This window comes from Narcine bancroftii, chromosome 3, assembly GCF_036971445.1.
Source record: "Narcine bancroftii isolate sNarBan1 chromosome 3, sNarBan1.hap1, whole genome shotgun sequence".
Classification (NCBI taxonomy): Eukaryota; Metazoa; Chordata; class Chondrichthyes; order Torpediniformes; family Narcinidae; genus Narcine; species Narcine bancroftii.
Genome location: NC_091471.1, coordinates 212,791,947 through 212,813,893, shown reverse-complemented (window position 1 = coordinate 212,813,893; position 21,947 = coordinate 212,791,947). Strand labels below are relative to the sequence as shown.

Here is a 21,947-nt window from a genome sequence, read left to right as displayed (position 1 = left end):
CCTCCAAGTTCACAAAAACAGCACATAGGCAGACAGGATTGTCTAATGCCAAATTCATCCAGGAGGCAGAAGAATGTTAGGGAGAGGGTACTTCTATACTGAAATAACTGTATAAAAGTTGGGTGAGGCCCAGCGTATGTGTGTATTCCCAGGGTAAGGGGAAAGCACCCAACTTTGCAATGTTGTATAATAAATGTTCTTTGTTCTCAATTTTTGTCTCAAACAAATTCTGTGAAGGTACTTCTGTTTCTCACAGAATTGATGAAGATCAGGTTAATTTAAAATTTGCTACTTTTAATGTTAACGGTGTTGGTGTATATTAAAACATTGTTTTTTTAGATGGAAAATCGTGTTTGTCGAAACAACAGAATATTTTGCAAATGCAATTGAAATGACTGGATGTTATTTACTTGAACTTTCAGAAAGTATTTGATAAAAGTTGATATGTAAATTTAACAGGCATGTATATGGGGACAATGTACTGCCAAGTCTTGAATATTGTTTTGAGACTAGGAATATGAAATTGAGCCTGACTATCAATCCTGATCGTATTGAATAACAGAGAAGGTTCAAAGGGATGGGAGTTCTACTGCAACTATGTCTGCAGTACAATGGTCCTACTGCCCAAGGACTGTTTGTGACCATGCTTTCCCTGCTGGTTCAGCGGGTTCTTTTCTTCTATCTCTGTGTGAAAGACCTTACCTGTAATGCTGGGATATGCACACTTCTGGAGCATCTGTAAACCAACACCAGAAAAATCTGATAGGCCTTGCCTTGCAATTTGGCCCTGGCCCTCGTTTTAACTCAGATTTCAGGTTTCAAGATTTATTGTCAGAGTACATACATCAAATCACATTCAACCCTGAGATTTCTTTTTGCTGAAGGTGAGGCAGAATTGCCACTTACTAGTAGTGGAAAAAGAAACTACACAATGTGCATATGTAAACAAATATAAACAACTGACTGTGTAATACAAAGAGGAGAAAAAAAACAAACAAAAAATAAAGTGAACAAGTAAGAATCTTTAAATGAGTCCCTGATTGAGTTTGTTGTTGAGGAGTCTGATAGTGGAGGGGTAGCAGCTGTTTCTGAACCTGGAGGTGCGAGTCTTGTGGCACCTGTACCTCCCTCCTGAGAGCAGAGAGTGTGCTAAATGATGTGGATCCTTGACAATTGCTGCTGCTCTCCAATGGCAGCATTCCCTGTGGATGTTCTTGATGGTGGGAAGAGATTTGCTTGTGATATCCTGGGCAGTGTCCACTACCTTCTGCAGGGCTCTAAGCTCAGTGGTATTGGTGACCTCATCCCCATACCAGACCATGATGCAGCTGGTCAGCACACTTGGCACTAATCTGTAGAAATTTACCAAGGATTCCAACAGGACTTGCAGTATGTGTGGCATATTGTATTGGAATTCCTTAATGAAACCTAGTCTCCAGGGGCATAGCACCTTGCTTGGTGCCCTGGGCACTATTTTCAGATATACTCTTCTTGCTGAGGCCTTTCGTTCCTCCTCTTCCTCCTCATTCTTGTTACAGTAGCTTTGCCCTCTTCTCATTTTCCCTTTCATTTGGCACTCCTGGGAGATTGGTCACCAAAGATGCCTCTGAGAAATAGCCCTTCTGCTGAAGTGTGCAGTTTATAATCTGAATTGGATCCATTCATAGGTCCACTTAAAAATGGTAAGATGGTTTGAAAGAGTCATTAAAAATGTTGCATTGTAGCTCTTGCAGTAAAAATAAAGGTAGGATATCCCAACTGATCCGTTTCCAGATGGGATGAGCAGAGAATTGATATGCTCGCTCCAGTTTTACTGCATGGAGGAAGTTGTTGGACCTTAAAGAACATCTCATGGTGGCTTCAGATGAAAAAAAAAACAGATGCCATAGAGATGAAGGAAACCAGGGAGGCTGGCCTGTGTCCTTCCCAATGAAATGAAGAGCCGTTTGAGAACGCCTCAGCTGCCATATTCAAAACAACTTACCTCTCATGGCTTGCAAGCAATGGGCGCCAAGATGCAGTGGACCCCTCCCCAGATGAACTGCTGCCCCGATGGATTCCAAAGCCACGAATGGCCCCATGGGACTTGAGCTGCAGGATGACTAGTGAGGATTTTTACACTGAGGTGCGTCAAACAAAGTAGGCTGCAAAGAGTGATGGAGCAAGGACAATGATTCTGAGTCCATCAGATACATTCTTTCAAGGTAAGTAATGCCTCCATGGGCATCTCCATGGGTTTTGCTGCTTTCTTTCTGTGACTGTCATAAGACAGTGATTTTCTCAATGCAGAAGTTCTATCTGCAGCCAGAATGGTGTTGAAGTTGTGGTATTAATGGTGACATGTCATTGGAGTGCATTTACCTCACAGGGTAAAGTGTGGGTCTAGATTAGAAATGCCAGGCAGGGGAAGTACACAGTTCCAATTATGTGATGATGGCCATTTTACGGAGGAAGATCATGGAAGTGATTGTCTGGGAATCAGAGGAAATATCCATTATTTACCTCATTTCTTGCTTCGAGACATGGACAAGGACCAACCCAAGCAATGCTAAGAAAAACATTTTGTTTCTCAAATGACACATAACTGGTAATCTCTTTAAGCTCCACATATTGTGAGGGCTGTGGTTTGGAAGAGTTGTGGATTCCTGTCTTTTGATGAATTTTGGATGCTCAGAGTGTACTCAACATATGGCCCTAGCTGCACTGTTGAAGATTAGCTAGAGCCATTAACAAATCAGTTTACATTGGCTTGACGGATTTTCCATGCTGTAGTGCAGAAGATTGTTGGATGTCCTTCCCACTGTAATGAAGTGCTTGTTTCACATAACTTTTGTTTGAGTGTGCATCGATCAACACACCATATATGTCAATATAAAAGACAGGCCACCCCAAAACCAGGTGTCATCTTATACACCAAGTATAAAATACTAACCTTGACAGTAAAGTCTCAGCGCTCCCCCTCAGAGCCCATCTAAATGCCATTGGTTCTAAACAGGTTTTAAATGGCCTGTTAAAGGAGCAGAAGGTGGTTTATTTTAAAATACGCTATAACATTTAAACCTTTACTGGGTAATTTGCAACATCACTCCACTGGTCAGCGGGAAATGGCAGACTTGGGGTCACCTTATCCTGTGAGTATAGCTCAAAACCTACATTTTAAGTAGACATTCGGGGGGGGGGGGGGTGTTGTCTTATACATGAGTTGTCTGATATGCCAGCATATACAGTATTCAATCCAATCTGGCATCTTGTGATGCCCAAACAACAGATATATGGAACTAAATTCTGCAAACTTTGAAGTCAAACTCGTTATTTCTGGAATTAGCTGTCCTCTGAAAGAGGGGGTGGTTTATTGTGATGTCATAAGGAAACATTGAGAACAGGGTGTTGTGACATCACAAAAAAATGCTACAACTGTGTGGTGGCAAAGGGGGTTCAATGGTTAGTACTGTCACATCTGCAGAATGAAAGGCTACAAGAGATACAAACAACAGGAATAAAGTCAGGAGCTAACTGGAAGTCTTGTTGCTCTCATAAGCATTGCTAGTATTGTGAGTATAAAAATAATATTATTCAAAACATAAACACAGTTGGATAAGATACAAATTATTACATCGTCAGTATGTATTATATTCATTAATATCACTGCTTGAATTGAATTTTTTTCCTTCAGGACTTTTTCAATGTTGCTTAATGTTAGATTTTTCAATTTCCATTGTGTCGGTTGCATGATGCATTGGCTGTTCAGTGAATATAGAGATTGATTTGCAGGAATTATGCTAGTGCCAATAGCTTCCCACGTCCTGCTTTCCTGGTTGTCTCAGAGCTGACAATATCAGCTGAATATCAGGCAAACTAATCTTTGAAATGCGCTTAAAGCAAAATCTGCAATACAATTGATAAATTACGTCAAAATCAACTGTTTCAATCAAAATGACATTTGAATTCACACCATAGTTCCAGTTTATCGATCATCTGAACTGAATCGGTCCGCTGAAGGCAAAATGGACTGTTACTTTTTTTAATTGCCAGTGACTATTGAGTTAAACATGGTGAAAATGTCAGCAACTGATTTATTTGGGTCTTATCCAGATGGATACACTTCCAGGTGTGAGGGTAATTGAATACCAGAGCAGGAATTACCAAAGTAATGTTCATGGGAAGGAACTGAAACACGAAAGACTGCAGACTCTGTGATTGTAGTTAAAACACACAGTAAATGCTAGAGGAACTCAGCCGGTCTCCCACGTCTGTAGGAGGTAAAGATATATTACAGAAGTGTCATATCTGAGCCCTTCTTCAAGGTATAAACAAAAAGCAGGCAGGTGTCTCAGTAAAGACTGAGAGAAAGAGGGATGAATGGGAGGAAGAGGTTAATTGGATGAAAGGGGTTAATTGGATATGATAAGAGGAAAGGAGATTTTGGCTCTGTGATAGGCGACAGGGTAAGTGAAAGAGAGAAAGAGAGAGACAGACAGACAGAATTAGAAGAAAGGAGACAGGGGTCGAAGATAGGGGGTGGGTTTAATAGAAACTGGAGGTCGATTAATGCGATCTGATTGGAGGGTGTCCTAATGGAAGATAAGCTGCTGTCCCTCTAATTTGCGGGTGATCTCAGTCTGGCAGGCATGTCGTCAAGGGAATGGAAATGGGTGGCCACTGGGCGATCTACGCTATTGCGTCAGACAGAACTGAGATGTTCATTAAAGTTTCTCTGATGTAGAAGAGACCACAACGGGAGCACTGGATGCAGTAGATGACCCCTGCAGATTTACAAGTGAAATGTTGCTTCACTTGGAAGGACTGTTTGGGGCCCCAAATGCTGGTGAGGGAGGAGATGTGGGTGCAAGTGGAGCATCTCCTGCAGTCACAGGGGTAGGCATAAAGGGGACGATTGGTGGGGAGGGAGGAGTGGACAAGGGAGTCACAGAGGAAGTGATCCCTATGGAAGGCGGAGAAGGGAGGAGAGGGGAATATGTGACTGGGGGTGGGCTAACGTAGAAGGTGGTGGAAATGGCAGAGGATGATATTTTGGATGTGGAGGCTGGAGGGATGGTAGGTGAGGATGAGGAATCCTATCCTTATTGCGTGTGGGGCGGAGTTGGCAGATGTGGGGATAATGGAGGATATGCGAGTGAGGGCTGATGATGGTAGAGAGAAAGCCATGTTGTTTGAAGCCTGAAGACATTTCTGATGATCTGGCCTTGAAGATCATGTCCTAGGAACAGATGTGACGGAGACAGAGGAATTGTGAGAAAGGAATGGAATCCTTACAAGTTGGGAAGAGTTGTCGTCGAGGTAGCTGTGGGAGTTGGTGGGTTTGTAGAAGATATCTGTTGAGAATATGTCTCCCAAGATAGATAGAGAAAAGGGAGAGTGTTGCTGGAGATGGACCAAGAGAACTTGAGGTCAGGGTGGAAGTTGGCAGCAAAGTGGATGAAGTCGACGAGTTCATCATGGGTACAGAAGTCGACGAGCTCATCATGGGTACATGAGGCAGCACCAAAATAGTCATCAATGTAGCAGAGAAGAGTTGAGGTGCCTTGCCTGTACAGGCTTGTAGCCTTGATTGCTCCACATAGCCAACAAAAAGACAGACATAGCTGGGACCCATGTGGGTACCCATGGCTACCGCTTTAACCTAGAGAAAGTGGGATGAGTCAAAGAAGAAATTATTGATGGTGAATGCAAGTTCTGCCAGCTGGGTGGTAGTGGAGGGGGACTGGTTGGGCCTATTATCAAGAAAGGAGCAAAGGACTTGAAGAACTTCTATATGGGAAATGGAGGTGTGTAGTGATTGGATATCCATGGTTGATATGAGATGATTGAGTTCAGGGAACTGGAAGTTGTTGAAGTGATGGAGGGCATGTGAAGTGTCCCGGATGTAGGTGGGGAGGGATTGGACCAGGGGCAACAAAACAGAGTCAAGGTAAGTGGATACTAGTTTGGTGGGGCAGGAGCACGTGTACACGATGGGTCTGCCGGGACAATTAGGTTGTGGATCTTGGTTAGGAGATAGAGATGGGCGATATGGGGTTGGGAAACAATGACGTCGGAGGCAATGCCAGGGAATTCCTTCTCCTGGAATAGGGTGAACAAACATCTTTTCCTAGAAACTGATATTGATCAGGTATTATTCAGACAGCAGAGGCACCATCTGGAGCTTTAAGGGAATGGGTATGAGGTCCAGAGGCCTTTATATAATCAGGAGGTAGGAAGGAGCATCAATGCTAAATCTTCATCTCGGTCATGATTTTTATTTTAAAATAGTGACACATGGGTCTGCAGAGGCCACTTCAGCTCCATTTAATGGTCAGATCTCCGACCTTACTTGGATTGTTTTGGATCATCAAAGACTCAAGGAATTAAGAAACACGAAATGGAATTTTAAAGTAGAGGATCGGACTGCCAAGATACTGAATAGTTTTAACTTGCTGAAGCAAGAGAGCCAGTCTGCTGTAAACTGCGGACCGGATCACCGGAGAGGCGAGAAAGCCCTTTAGAGATGCGAGGAGGCCAACAGAAGTGTTATTGGAGAAGGAAGAAGTTCAGCGAGGGAGTCAGACTAAGTAATAACCTCAACAGACCCGCGCTCCCAATGATCTTACTTGCAAATGTAAGATGGCTGGAGAAAACAATTGGATTCCCTGAGACTGTACATGAACCAAAGAGAACTGCAGGGCTACTTTGGCTCCAGGATAGCACTCAACAATTCAGTAAAATGGCTTTTTTTCCCTCAGGCCAGACAGAGACGCTGCTGCTTCTCGCAAGACTCAAGGAGGTGCATTTACATCAAAGAGAACTGGTAAACAAATGTCCCTGTTGTGAAGACCTTCTGCTCAGCAGAGTTAGAATACCGAATGGTGAAATGCAGACCATTCTACCTGCCCAGGGAATTCTCGGCCATGCTGAGGGTGAAGGAGACCAGAGGTCCCCCACCATGATTGTACTGGTGACTTCAACCAGGCCAACCTGAAAGCAATTCTACCATGGTTTTAACAGCATGTGAATTTCACCAGGAGAGGAGAGAACACCTTGGATCAGGTGTACACCAATGTCCCTGCTGTGTACAAGGTTGCACCTTGCCCCCATCTTGGTCACTTGGATCACATATCCATCCTGCTAACCCTGGTGTACAGACCGCTGGCAAAGCAAACTAGGTCAGTTCGCTAGGAGATCAGGATATGGACAGGGGTAGGGGTGCGGGACACAGAAGCGCTGCAAGACTGCTTTGAGACTACAATTGGAGTTGCTTCAGGGAGGTGGCCACCTACAACAGTAATGTAAACAGGAGTACACAAGTTCAGTGGCAGGCTACCTCAGTGAGTACATTGAGGATGTCACTGAGATCAAATGCTTCACAACCAGAAACTATGGTTGGATGCAGAGGTCCAGGCACTTCTCAGGACTTGGGTGGCTGCCTTCAGGACAGGAGACAGGGTGGCACTAAGATCAGCCAGGGATGAACTCTCTCGTGCAATCTGGAAGGCAAAGCAGGGGTACGCACAGGATCCACAGACAGCTGTGCAGCTCCAGTGACACGAGGTGAACCCACACAAGACAGTGGGACCAGAAAACATACCTGGTCAGGTACTGAAGGACCGTGCACATCAATTGACAGCGGTCTTCGCAGACATTTTCAACACCTCACTGTAGCAGTCCAATGTTCCTGTAGGGTTCGAGACAGCCACCGTCATCCCAGTACCAAAGAGGCATCTTGCAACAGGTTGCTGTTCAATAGCTCAGTGTTTAATATGATCATATCCCAGGGGCTGGTGGAGAAGTGTTCTTCACTAGGACTCAACACCCTTCTCTGTAACAGGATTCTGGACTTCCTAGTGAAGAGACCACAGTTTGTCTAGGTCAGCAGCAGAACGTCGAGCACCATCACACTGAGCCCTGGCTCTACTGTTCACGCTACTGACCCATGGCTGCATCGCCAGATCCAGCTCCAACAGTGTCATCAAGTTTGCAGATGACGCAACAGGGAGTACAGAGGACCTGATGCACCGACAATGCAGTGGTTTGTACACAACATGGAGACAGTCCTCTCCAGCATGAAACTGTGCCCACCTCCATCAGCACAACTGCAGGAACAATCTGGATTTCATCCATCCCCCACCCTCCTCCCATCTATTCCTATTTCTCCCAACTCTGTCTCCCTCTTTCTTTTTCCCTCTGTCTCTTTTCCCACAGCCACGGGCAGCGCAAGGTGGGGGGAGGCATTGCCCCCCCAAATGAGGTATTGTGCCTCCCTACCCACAGCTAGTGTCACTCGCATCTCTAGTCTCCATGTGATATTTCGGAGGGAGGGGTTTAGACGACACTTTCCATTTTCTAGTATTCCCCAATTTCAAAACGTGATATCTTCAAAGATATGTAAAGAAAATATTCTGAATTACAATTTTATCAGTTCAATAAACCAAACTCTGTAGATGCAGATTTATGTAGCTTTAATTGGTTGATATAAACAGATAAACATTTTGCATAACTTTGCATCAAGATTTTAATACGTTGAATAAACAAAGCACTTGGTTATATTTAAAGACATAAGATGATAAGATGAATTAAGATGATATGAAATGATTAAGACGAATTCAAAGTAAATTACTTCAAGCTCACGTATCTTCCATGGTTCTTCGAAGAATGATAAAACAAGCTCCAAGACTACATGGATATTATGACATATGATGTCATATGGTAACACTACAAACAATACTTATCCTTAAAAGGACAGGCACAAAATTATAAGAAGCAAAAACACAAGGTTTTAACCTTTACATTCTGGCCCCTAATTATTACTATTATAGACATTAATGACTAATACATAATAATTACTATTTCAGATACCAAAGTAAATATGGTAAATATAAGATTAGAAATCAAAACTTTCTGCTTCTTGTGAAAAACAGATTTTAGTAATAAGTCGATTTAGATAACCAGTCTTGGTTTTAATCTGCGCTTGCCAAATGAAATCTTTCTTGTCCGAACTGCATCCACAATTCTCCCCAGCAACCAAGAATTTATTGGTGCAGAATCGTCCATGATAATTACAATGTCTCCACATACAAAATTGCATTTATCTTCAGACTATTTTTGTCTTTCTTGTAATAATGAAAGAAATTCTTTAATCCATCTTTTCCAAAATAAATCTGCAATAAACTGCACTTGTCTCCATCTGCACCTTACATAAATATCTTCTTTCTGAAATTGACCTGGAAGCATTAAAGGATTTAAGAAGTAAGAGATGATTTGGTGTAAGTGCTTCAATGTCATTCGAATTGACAGAAATTTTAGTTATTGGATGACTATTTAAAATAGCTTCAATCTCATACAATACTGTCTGAAGATTGTCATCATTCAATATTTGATTATTCAAAATGGTATTAAGAATTTTATTGATTGATCGAATCATTCTTTTCCACACATCACCATGATGTGATCCTGTGGGTGAGTTAAATATCCAACTAATTTCCTTTTGAAGGAAGACATCATGCATTTGATGTTGATTCCAATTTTGAATTGCTTTGCTTAACTCTAGTTGAGCTCCTGTAAAATTAGATCCATTATCAGAACGTAACTCCTTCACTTGACCACGTCTGGTGATAAAATCAAAGAACATTGATAAAAGAGTCTGTATCAAGTGATGACGCTACTTCAATATGAATTGCTCTCGTCGTCAAACAAGTAAAATTAGCTCTGTATCGTTTTTCAACACTTCTTCCTCGTTTTACTTGCAAAGGATTAAAATAATCAACTCCCACGAATGTAAATGGGGTTCATCAGGCAAAACTCTGATGGTGGCAAATTCACCATTTGTTGTTGTCCAGGTTTAACACTTGCACATTACCACATTTTGATATAATTCTTTTGATCAATATTGAAGCACCAAGTATCCAATATATCTGGCACAATTCTGATAACACGTGATTACAACCACCATGACCTGTTTTCTCATGTATATGTCCAACAATCAATTCAGAAATATGAAATTCCTTAGCTAATATAATTAGATGTTTCACTTCTTCTGCTATGATTGCTTTTTCCAATCTTCCTCCTACTCTCAATACATCATTTACCAGAATAGGATTCGGCTTGTAAACATGACTTGCTTTTGTAACATTCAAACTCTTCAATTTTGATATCTCATTATCAAACACCCTTTTCTGACAAAAACAGTTCAGCATTCACCAATTCATAAACTGTTAAGTAACAGCTCTTTTGAGACTTCAGATTTTCTTTTTTGATATAGTCTTTAATCGAAGAATCCATGCTACTGCCTTTTTCAAACTAAACCGTGAAGAATGATAGCAAATTAATCGAATAATTGGACCTTTATCAGTAGATATTTAAATAGTATTCACATTAGTGTTTTGGATTTCTGGATCCTCCACCGAAAGTTCTTTTAACTCTTAGATTTTGAGGCCATTTTTATTGAGATTGCAAAAGAAATTGAGAACTAAACACCCAAGTGTTGGCTTTTTTCAGAAACGATTGAACATTTGATCCTCGTGAAACCATGTCAGCTGGATTATCTACTGTTTTTACATATCTCCATGATTAACATGCAAAACCTTTTCAATCTCAATAATTCTGTTAGTCACAAAGGTACTAAACCTCATGGTTTTGTAATTAATGTATTTAAGCACTGATGTACTAGCAGTCCAAAACATAGAATCTGCTAAGTCCACCTGTAATTCTCTTCTTAACATATTGTCCATTTTGCTCGCCATAGTAGCGGCAGTCAATTCTATTCAAGATATGGCTATTGCCTTTAATGGGGCCACTCTAGCTTTTCCCATTACAAATCCACAATGGTTTGTCTTGGTTATTTTGCAGTACTAAATAACTGACAGTACTGTGGTGATACAACCACCAGCCTATTGCAGGGGGGCGATCTCTGTACGTGCTGGAAGACCACCTAAGGGGTTGACTCCAGCTGACCGGCTGTCAATCAGCTGGCCTGACTATAAACCTGAGCCAGCCCCTCCTGAGCCAGTCACACGGGGAGCCACCAAGGCATGACCTGGTGTTCAGACATTTACTGGAATAAAGCCTGTTGTAAAGCCTTTTCTGAGTTTTGTGTTTGCTGCTACCTCAGTGCACCATAATTTATTCCAGTAAAAATTTAAAGAGAGACCATGGAGAAGTTTCTAATGATCGGGAGCCTGGAGATTGACCCCCAACACATGGATGCCCAGGCACGCTTCGAGATCCGGATTGAGGCGATCAGTCTAACACAGGCTGAGGTAATCAACACCAACCAGAAACGGCTCATTGTGCTCCACACCAAGCTGGGCCCAGGAGCTTTCCAGGCCATCAAGGACTGCACAGACTACGAACCTGCGATGGCCATCCTGGAGAGCATTACGCAAGCCCCCGACAAACGTGGTCTACGCCTGGTACCTGCTCAGCATCAGGTATCAGCAGCCAGGTGAGATGGCAGATGCCTATCTAGGGGCCCTGCATGAGTTAGCCCACCTGTGCCTGGCTGAGACCAGGATGACCAAAGGGGAAGAGGAGAAATTGATCTGGGACACGTGCGTGCGAGGGCTGTACTTGAGGAACGTCTGACAAAAGCTGCTGGAGAAAAACATTGCCTCACTTACCAGGACAATGGAGGTATTCCACTCCCTGGAGGCTGCAGCTCATCATGCAGAAGTCTTCGATGCCCGACTCCCCCAGCCTCCTGACTGGCAGATACAAACGACCTCCATCGCCAAAGGGCCCTACATAGAGGAGACGGTCACAGCCACTGGTCCAGATCACCCCTGTAAGTACTGTGGGTCCCATTGTGGGTCAGACAGGCAATCCCATAAAGGCTGCCCAGTGAGGAATTCGCATTGCTCCCGATGCGGGACGAAAGGCCACTGCCAACGTGTGCCTTTCCAGGCCCGTTGGGAGTGCTGCGGCCCTCCGCGTCCAGCTGGGAGCCCTTCCGAACACCGCAATGTGCAAGCACCAGGCAATGCCATTACATCCCCTGCCACTTCTGCCCTCACCGTCGACATCACTTCCGGCCCAACCACTCACTGGCGCCACTGCAGTGTGCTCACCCCGGGTGCTGCCATCTTCCTCCGGACAACTTTCACCTGCATCGAAGATGTCACTTCCACCCGCTTGGATGACGTCATCTCTGACTGCACTGGTGCCACATGCGTCTACTGGGTGCTGCCATCTTGGGCCAGCTGGCCCCCGACTGCCGCAACGCACTCACCACATCAATGGGACAACGTGGTCAACATGGGTGCATATCCAATCGCCCACCCCACTCATTCCATGCCTTGGGAGGAAGCCGACGGCCGCTACTCACCACATCCATCGGGGAACAGTGACTCAGACCCCAAGATGGTCCTAGCGTCCACCACCTTAAAAAGGGACATTCCCCATGGAATCGGGTGCTCAATAATGGACATTGCTGTCAATGGGAAGGTAAATGCCTGTTCGATAGTGGTAGTACTGAGAGGTTCGTGTACCCAAACGTGTCCCAGATGCTAAAATTAAAAATCTATTCCACGAATCTTTCCATCACCTTTGCTGCCCAGGACCACTCTATTACGGCACTTGGGTGCTGCTCAGCACACCATAAGGACCAAAACCACCTTCACATGTAGCAGCAAAATGGTGCAACTGAGCAAATGTGGCCACTCCAAAGTCTGTTGACTTAAAACATCAGTTGACTTCAAAACGTTCTAACATTTCAAGACTTTCAATCCAATTCATCCAAACTTGTGCAATGGAATCTAATATAGTTTCATCCCATCCAAATGTTCTTCTGCAGAATTCTTGCAGAATTTTCTTGCCTATTACTACTACTGGTGCCAATATTCCCAAAGGATCATATATTGAGCTTATGATTGAAAGAATACCTCTTCTTGTGAAAGGCCGTCCTCTCAAAACAATTTTGAATTTGAAATCATCAGATTGAACACACCACTGCACTCCTTGAATTCTTTTGACAGGTAGAAAGACCATCACAATCCAAGTCAAGGTGTTTTATCTCCTTTGCTTTTTCTGTCTCAGGAATAACAGCCAACACATCTCGACTGTTGCTAATCCATTTTGTAAGGAAGAAACCTCCTTTATTACAGATCTCATTTAACTCGTGATAAAGATTTATTGCTGCTTTTTCTGAAACCACTGAAGTGAGACGATCATTAACATAGAAATTATTTCTGATGGATCCTAAAGGTCCTGGGAATGACAGAAATGCAGGAAGGAATGGAAATAGAAAGGGCACACAGAAAACTAGCCCCAAAACCACAGTCACAACAAAAACCAAGATCCGTTTTAGTAAAATTTCTGAGATACACAACAAGAGAAAATATACTGGAGCAAGCAAGGAATAAAATTAGAGAAGACAATAAACCATTGGAATACAAGGGTCAAAACATATTTTATTACCCAGACATAAGTTTTGAACTCTTAAAGAAGAGGAAGGAGTTTAATACAGCAAAATCGATCCTATGGAAAAAAGGTTAAAAATTTATGTTAAGATATCCAGCTGTGCTTAAAATATTTATCCCGGGGGAGCAAAATAGATTGTTCTCAGATCCGAGGAAGCACGAGAATTTGCAGAATGCCTGCAGGACAGAAGGAGAGATGAAGAGATGTAACAAGAACGAAGAATGACGACAAACTACATATAAAGAAATAAAAATAATGTATAAGTAAGAACTAAAGAAGAGAAAGAAAAGGGAAGAAAGGAAGTAAGGGGGGAAAAAAGAGGTTGAGCTTTGTTATATGTGAAGATAAAAGTCTTTTCTGGAGGGGGTTGGGTAGGAGAGAATAACAGTCACTGCAAAATCAGTTGACGCTTGCGAACGGGTTCGCAATCCAAATGGAGAGGGGAGTTGTGGTTGCCCGGCAAGGGACAAGGGGCAACTCAGAGAGGGGGGACATTTGGGGTTAAGGGAATTTTAGATGTGGGAATAGTGGAAATATTTTATGTGTTATCTTACAGTGCGTTCAAAAAAAGAAAACAGAAATGGATAAGGAGGAAAGATTGTGATGAGGAAGCGGAAAGGAGAGGTAAACAAAGTATGAAATGGCCATGTTGAACTATATGACTATAAATATTAATGGAATACATAACCAAATCAAAAGGAAGAGGCTGTTAAATTTACTGAAGAAAGAAAAAATTGATACAGCATTCGTGCAGGAAACACATCTAACTGAAGTGGAACACAAGAAATTAAGGAGAGACGGGGTAGGGCACGTAACAGCAGCATCATATAATTCAAAAGCCAGAGGAGTAGCTATATTAATCAATAAAAATGTACCAATCAAAATAGAGGAGGAAATAATAGATCCAGCAGGGAGGTATGTAATGATAAAGTATCAGATATATTCAGAATTTTGGAATTTGCTCAATGTATATGCACCTAATGAAGAGGATCAAAAATTTATGCAAGATATCTTTTTGAAGATTGCAGATATGCAGGGGAATATACTGATAGAAGGGGACTAACCTTAATTTGGACTCAAAGATGGATAAAACTGGACAAAAGACTAGCAGAAAGAACAAAATAACCAAATTTATGATTAAATCGATGCAGGAAATGCAACTTTTGGATATATGGAGGAGACAACACCCAAAGGAGAAGGAATACTCATATTATTCAGGTAGACATGAAACATACTCAAGGATAGACCTGTTCCTGTTGTCAACCCACATCATAGGGAGAGTTAGAAAAACGGAATATAAAGCTAGATTGTTATCGGATCACTCACCCCTGTTATTAGCAATAGAGCTGGAAGATATCCCACCGAGAACGTATAGATGGTATGCAAACATTGTACCATGAGTTATTCCATAGTTGTACTTCATTTGTTCAAATGTTAATAAATTATTTCCCAAAAAACAATTTTCTATTCTTTTAATTCCTTTTCTCTCCTATTCTCTAAAGGAAAGGTTATCTATTGTCAAAGGGATTAGCTGATTTTGCGTCAATACTAATTTTGGTATTTGGTAATTTGTTTTTTTCCTATCTAAGTGAATCTTCTTCCATATATTGAGTAAATGTTTCAGTACTGGTGAGCTTTTATATTGCATCAGCTTTTCATCCCACTTATAAAGTATATGTTCCGGTACCCTATTTTATCTAGCTCTATCTTAGTCCATTCTGGTTTTTCCCTTGTCTGATAAAAATCTGGTAAATACCTTAATTGTGCTGCTCTATAATAATTTTTAAAGTTTGGTAACTGGTTGATGAGGGTAGAGCAGTAGATGTAGTCTATATGGATTTCAGTAAGGCCTTCTATAAGGTTTCACATAGAAGGTTGGTAAGGAAAGTTTAGCCGCTAGGTATTAATATTGAGGTAGTCAGATGGGTTCAACGGTGGCTAGAAGTTAGATGTCAGAGAGTCATGATGGATAACTGTCAGGATGGAGGCCAGTGATGAGTGGTGTGCCTCAGGGATTGGTGTTGGATTTCTTGTTGATGGTTATTTACATTAATGATTTGGATGATGGAATGGTAAATTGGGTTAGTAAACATGCAGACGATACAAATATAGGGGGAGTTGTGGATAATGAAGATGGTTTTCAGAGACAGCAGAAGGATTTGGACTGCTTAGAAGAGTGGGCTGAAAGGTGGCAGATGGAGTTTAATATCGATAAGTGTGAAGTGCTTCATTTTGGGAGGAATAATCAAAACTGGACATATGCAGTGAAGGGGATGGCATTGAGGAATGCAGAGGAACAGAGAGATCTTAGAATAATGGTTCATCATTCTTTCAAATAAATGTATTGCTATTACATGGACATCTAATGTAGATTTAAGGTTAGAGAGATGTCACACAGAACTCTGTTCATGTATTCCACTTGAAAAAATTACTTATAATTTATGCATTAAGTATGATTTCTTTTTGAAAATATGGAGCCTGTATACAAAAAGTGTTGGTTTAAAAATTTAAAGATCTCTCAATATCTGGTCAGAGTGGTGAACCTGTAATTCACAATTCAAATCAATTTATATTTAGATATATATTTTTAGATTAACATTCTCCTATATTATCTACATTTATATTCTTTTTCATCTATCCTTTATCTTTATAATTATTAGATTAGAACGGGGGAGGGTTAGGGAGGGAAGTTGGGAGGGAGAGAGGGTTGAAAATATTCACATGTAATTTGATATCAATACTTTTATATATATATGTACTTTTCGATGTGATTTAAAATTTTAAATAAAATATTTAAAAATAAAATAAAAAAAGATCATGCCTCCTCACCCCTGCAATTACCCTAATGTCCCCATATTAGATTTGTTCTGATGCCAACCCTGGCCCATGCTCTGATTTAACAGAGCCACCCCCTCCCCTGATCAATTCTCCCCTTTCCTCTCCTGTCCATGTCCAATTATCACCTTTTGCTTGTTGACCTTGCTCCTCCCCCTGTCCTTCCTTCCCTGCTCCCCAACATTGTAATTCAGGTATCTGCCTGCTTTTCACTCATACTTTAAAGAAGGGCTCAGGCCCAGAACGTCGGTTATATAGCTTTACCTCTTATGGACGCAGCGAGACCTGCTGAGTTCCTCCAGCATTTCTGTGTTTTCATGCAGTCATTGTTCACTATATTGAATCTAACAGAGAAGGTGACATTCATCTAGAAACTGCTGTGCATCGAGTGTGCAGCATGGAACAGGGCAACATGGAACCAGGACCTTCAACCCAGCATAGGGTGGCACAGTTGGCGTAGCAGTTAGCGCAACACCATTACAGCACCAGAGATCGGGATGGGTTCGAATCCTGCACCATCTGTAAGGAGTTTGTACATTCTCCCCATGTTTGTGTGGGTTTTCCCCATGGACTCTGGTTTCTTCCTACTGTTGGAATCCCTAGGAGTCGTAGGTGAATTGGTGCAATTGGGCGGCACGGACTCATGGGCTGAAATGGCCAGTTACTGTGCTCTCTGTCTAAAAATATATCTGCCCAAGTATGATGCCAATCTAAACTAATCCCATCTGCCTGGACATGGCGCCCATCACTCTATTCCCTGCTTTATCACATAGCGGTCTGAATTCCTCCTTAACATTGCTATTGTCCTCTCCAGATTCTTGTTATTTGCTGAAGATTTCAACATCTGCTGATTTTGTGCTTTCTTTTATGATCAAATCTGCTTCTACCACCTCTTCTGGCAAGATGTTCAGTTACCTACCATTATTTGTCTAAGGCAATAGTTCTCAACCTTTTTCTTTCCACTCACATACATACCCCTTTAAAGTATTCCCTTAGCCATCAGTGCTCTGTGATTAGTAAGGGATTGCTTAAGGTGGTACGTGAGTGGAAAGAAAAACTTTGAAAACCACTGTTTTACTCGTGTCTAACTGATTCATTATGTGCACGGTTTCATAACTCCAAAGGAAATTGGCCATTGATCATTTTTCTCAAGCAAAACATTTCAGTAACAATTGGGTCTCGAGCAATGATTCTCAACCTTCCCTTCCCACTCATACACCCTTACTAATCACAGAGGACCGGTGGCACAGGGATTACTTAGTGGTATGTGAATGGAAAGAAGAAGGTTGAGAACCATTGGTCTAAAGCACGTCTTTAAAATCTCCTTTAATTCCAACTACTCTCTCCTTAAACCACTGCTCTCTAGTACTTGAAACTTTCATCTTGGAAAAAAGACTCTCAACTGTCTAACTTTTCTGTACTTTTTTGAATTTTTTTACTGTCTGCCTCCAATGTGCCAGAAAACACTATCCAATTTGCTTAAACTCTACTTCTAACAAAGATAGTTAAAACTAGGCATCATTCCAGTGAACCTCTTCTGCATCTCTCCAAATCCTCCACAATCTTCCTGTAGTGTAATGGCAGCGCGGCCACTGGTGGGGACCAGGGAGAATGGGGAACATAGACACAGCGTTGTTCCACAGGATCCAACTGCCCAGTCTCAATGAGATGGCTTTAAATGGCTTGTTAAAGGAGCAAAGATTTTTTTTAAAATCCTGCAACCACAGCATCTACACTCATGATAATGGTGCTTATACTGGGCAGTGTACCCTGAGGGGGATTGTCGGCTCTGGAGGAAGCAGCAGACCTGCGCAGGGCATCAGAAACAGGGAGAACATTCCCCATTGAGAAGGAGAAAGATAAGGAAACAAACCTACAGAACGATGACCACTGAAGCAAGAAGGACTCCCGAAGGGTCTCAGATGCTGAAGGCTTCCTGATCGTATCAGAGGTTTGAACCTGGAGCTTGGGTGCCGAAGGATTGAAGCTGTGCAGCTGCAGAGGCAGCGGGATTGCTGGAGGTGAATCTACAGGTACTTAGTGTCTTTGAAGCGACTCTCTTTTCCTTCTCCTTCCTGCTGAACGGCACACAATACTCCAAGTTTTAAGCAGTTGCAACATGACTTCCCAACTTCTATTCACTTCCCAAGCCATTAAAAGCAAGCATGCAATACGGAACTCTTTATCAACCCCCATCCACTTGTGTCTCCACTCTCACGGAGCTATGGACCTCTATCCCAAGATCCCTCTGTAAATCAGTGCTCCTAATGGTCCTGCCATATATCATATATTTTCCTCTTACATTTGACCTCCCGAACTGCAACATCTCATACTTGTCTGGATTAAAATCTACCTGCTATTTCATAGCCAAATTTCCGACTGATCGATATCCTGATGTATTATTTGGCAACCTCCCTTGGTATCCACAACTCCACAAATGTTTGTGTCATCCACAAACTTACTAAGCAGAATACCTGCATGTTCATCCAAATCACTGACACATAAAACAAACAGCCAAGATCCCAACACCAATATTTGCAGAACACCACTGGTCATGGCCCGCCAGTTAAAAAAAACCCTTTTACCATCTCTCCGAATCCAGCTTCTATGACACATGTATCCCATGTGACTTAATATCCTGGACCAGCCGACCAAGTGGAATATTGTCAAATGCTTTATGAATGTCCACGCCAATAATATCCACTGCCCTCCCCTCATCACTTCCTTAAAGGCAGTACCTCGTCAATGCAAAGCCATGGAGGTGAGCATGAGGCTCGAAAGTATTTTTTATCTGGCAGTTTCTTTAACCAGTGAAAGCGTATTGAAATAAAAGTGATTTAAAATTAAATAACCTGTCTGAGGTGGAAAGTTGTAAAATCTACAAATGAAGGAAAAATATATTGCAATGCCATTATCAGTATCCGAAGATGACCTGCATGCTGCCTTCAGGAGAGGGAATCCAAGGAATGCATCCAAAACTGGTCAGAGAACTAGGTCGAGTACTGAAAACCTGTGCCAACCAACTTGCTAATGTATTTACAGATATCTTCAGCATTTCACTCCAGCAGAGCATGGTACCCACCTGTTTCAAAAAGCTTTCATTTGTACCAGTACCCATGGTGGTCTGCCTAAATGAATTCTGACCAGTGGCACTCGTGTCCACAGTGATGAAGTGTTTTGAGAGGGTGATGTTGAAGCATATCAGCTCCTGTCTGAGTGATGACATTTTCCATTTTCCCTACTGCAGCAACAGATCTATGGCGGATGCCCTGGAACAGCTGGACTGCAAAGATGCATGCATCAAGATACTCTGTATCAAATACTGTTTGGCATTTAACACCATCATCCCCTCAAAACTGATCAGCAAGCTCCAAGACCTGGGTCTCAACACCCCACTGTGTAATTGGATCCTGGATTTCCTCACCTACAGACCACCACCTACAAATTTGCTGATGCCACCACAGTAGTGAATTGTATAAAGAAAGGCGATGTTTCAGCATACAGGAGGGAGATTAAAAACTTGGCTGAACAACCTTGCACTCAATGTCACCAAAACTAAGGAGCTGAATGTTGACTTCAGGAAGGGAAAGCCAGAGGTGTACAATCCAGTGATCATTGGGGGATCAGAGGTGGAGAGGGTGAGCAAATTTAGGGTCTTGGGAGTCACTATCTCTGAAGATCTTTCCTGGACCCAACACACGAATGGCATCTTGAAGAAAGCATGTCAGTGCCTCTACTTCCTCGGGAGTTTGCGGACCCTGGCAAATTTCTAGTGTGGTGGATAGTGTGCTATCCAGCTGCATCAGAGTCTGGTGTGGGGACCCCAATACCCCTGAGCATAAAGGCTTCCAAAAGGTATTGGACACAGCCCAGGACATCCATCACAGGTAAAACCCTCCCACCATCAAGAACATCTATAGGGAATGCTGCCATCAGAGAGCAGCAGCAATAATCAAAGACCCTCAATACCCAGCAAATGCTCTGTTCTCATTGGTGCCATCAGGAAAGAGGTGCAGGTGCTACAAGACAGGCCCCACCAGGTTCAGGAACAGCTGCTACCCCTCCACCATCAGACTCCTCAACAACAAACTCAATCAGGGGCTCATTTAAGGACTCTTACTTTACTCCTACTTTATTGTTTCTTTAATTCTCTCTGTATTGCACAGTCAATTTGTTTGCATTCATTATCTGTTTACAGTTCTTTATTTGTTTACATGTATACGCTGTGGACAGGTTTCTTTGCTACAAATAAGTGGTAATTCTGTCTTACATGCAGAAAAAAAAGAAATTCAGGGTCACATGTGATGTCAAGTATGTATTCTGACAGTATATCTGAAATCTTAAGCCCCCTGCTCTGCTCTCCTTACACCTCTGACTGTGTGGTTCAGTACAACAATAACTCCATCTACAAATTCACTGACAACACCACAGCAGTGGAAAAAATAGAAAGGGGTGGAGTCAGCATGGAGGAGGAAGATTGAAAATGTGGCTGATGAAATACTAACCACAACATCTCACTCATTGCCCCTAAAACCAAGGATTTGATTATGGCTTTTTGGAAGGGAAAACAGAGGTGTATAATCCAGTGATGACTGGGGGAGAGGGTGAGAAAACTTAAATTCCTGGGAGTCACTATCTTGGATGACCTTTCCTGGACTTAATTTCATTGTGAAGAAAGCATGTCAGCACCTTTACTTCCTCTGGAGTTTGTCTTGGTATGGTATTGGAATTCTTGGCAAAGTTCGACAGATGTACAACAGAGAGTGTGCTGACCAGCTGCATCATGGCCTGGTATGTGGGCACCAGTACCTCTGAGCAGAAAGCCTTGCAAAAGGCAGTGGACACAGAGAACGCTGGTGTCGGCGAGCAGCAGCAATCATCAAGGATCCTTGACAAACTCAATCGGAGGCTCATTTAAGGACTTCTAATCTGCATATTATTTATTATTGAATATTTTTCTCTGTATTGCACAGTCAATTTATTTACATTTCTCTCTTTAGTATAAATATCTTTATTATTCAGTACAATTTACAGTTACTGATAAGTAGAAATTCTGCCTGGCCTTCAGGAAAAGAAATCTTAGGATTGTACATTATAGCCACTTCCTTCCAATTGCTTATACAGTTATTTGGAGGCTAAAATAGGGGTTTGTTTGTATTTTAATCATTTTTAGTACAAATTCATTTGTATTTAAATTATTTATTGTTAACACGCAAAACTTGTTATCACCTTATTCTATGTACTAGATTCTTAACTACAAAACATTAATATAAAAGTTAACGAGGCCTAAATGATGTTCAAATTATACTTAATGATTCTGAAAGCAGTCAACAGAAATTGTCGACCCCTAACTTACCCTCTTTCTGGTTTCCAACTGCCGATGCTGGCTGTAGAACCTCGTTTTAAATGTGCACATTATGATGATACACTTGGCCAACAGATGGCCTAGAGACATGGTACTCGGCCTAATGAAATCCGACCACCAGTTGAGCCCAGAGAGCCCATGATATAAAGCTGAGATCCTGACTGTGTGGTCCCTCTCTCTCTCTGGGATCACTGTAAGCATGGTTAGCAGCCAACTAGATATTTATGTGAGTGGAATAAAGCTGTGTTCCCCCAAACAGTATTGTGTCTGTGTTTTTCCTTGGCACAACCTGCCACAATTTATTCCACTCACATAAATATGGCCAGCAGGCAAAAATCGC

General features: G+C 42.1%; 1 protein-coding gene across 4 annotated transcripts in view; it reads left to right on the top strand.

The window, feature by feature from the left end:
* Window positions 1–3,400: 3,400 nt before the first annotated feature.
* The window catches only part of LOC138758103 (transmembrane protein 144-like), a 94,691-nt gene continuing 76,144 nt past the window's right edge, over window positions 3,401–21,947 (top strand). For 3 of the 4 annotated variants that reach the window (XM_069926537.1, XM_069926541.1, XM_069926540.1), the window contains exon 1: window positions 3,401–3,551. The gene's annotated coding sequence lies outside the window, so the exon portion shown is untranslated. The remainder of the gene's footprint in view (window positions 3,552–21,947) is intronic. The other variant, XM_069926538.1, reaches the window with a different exon arrangement.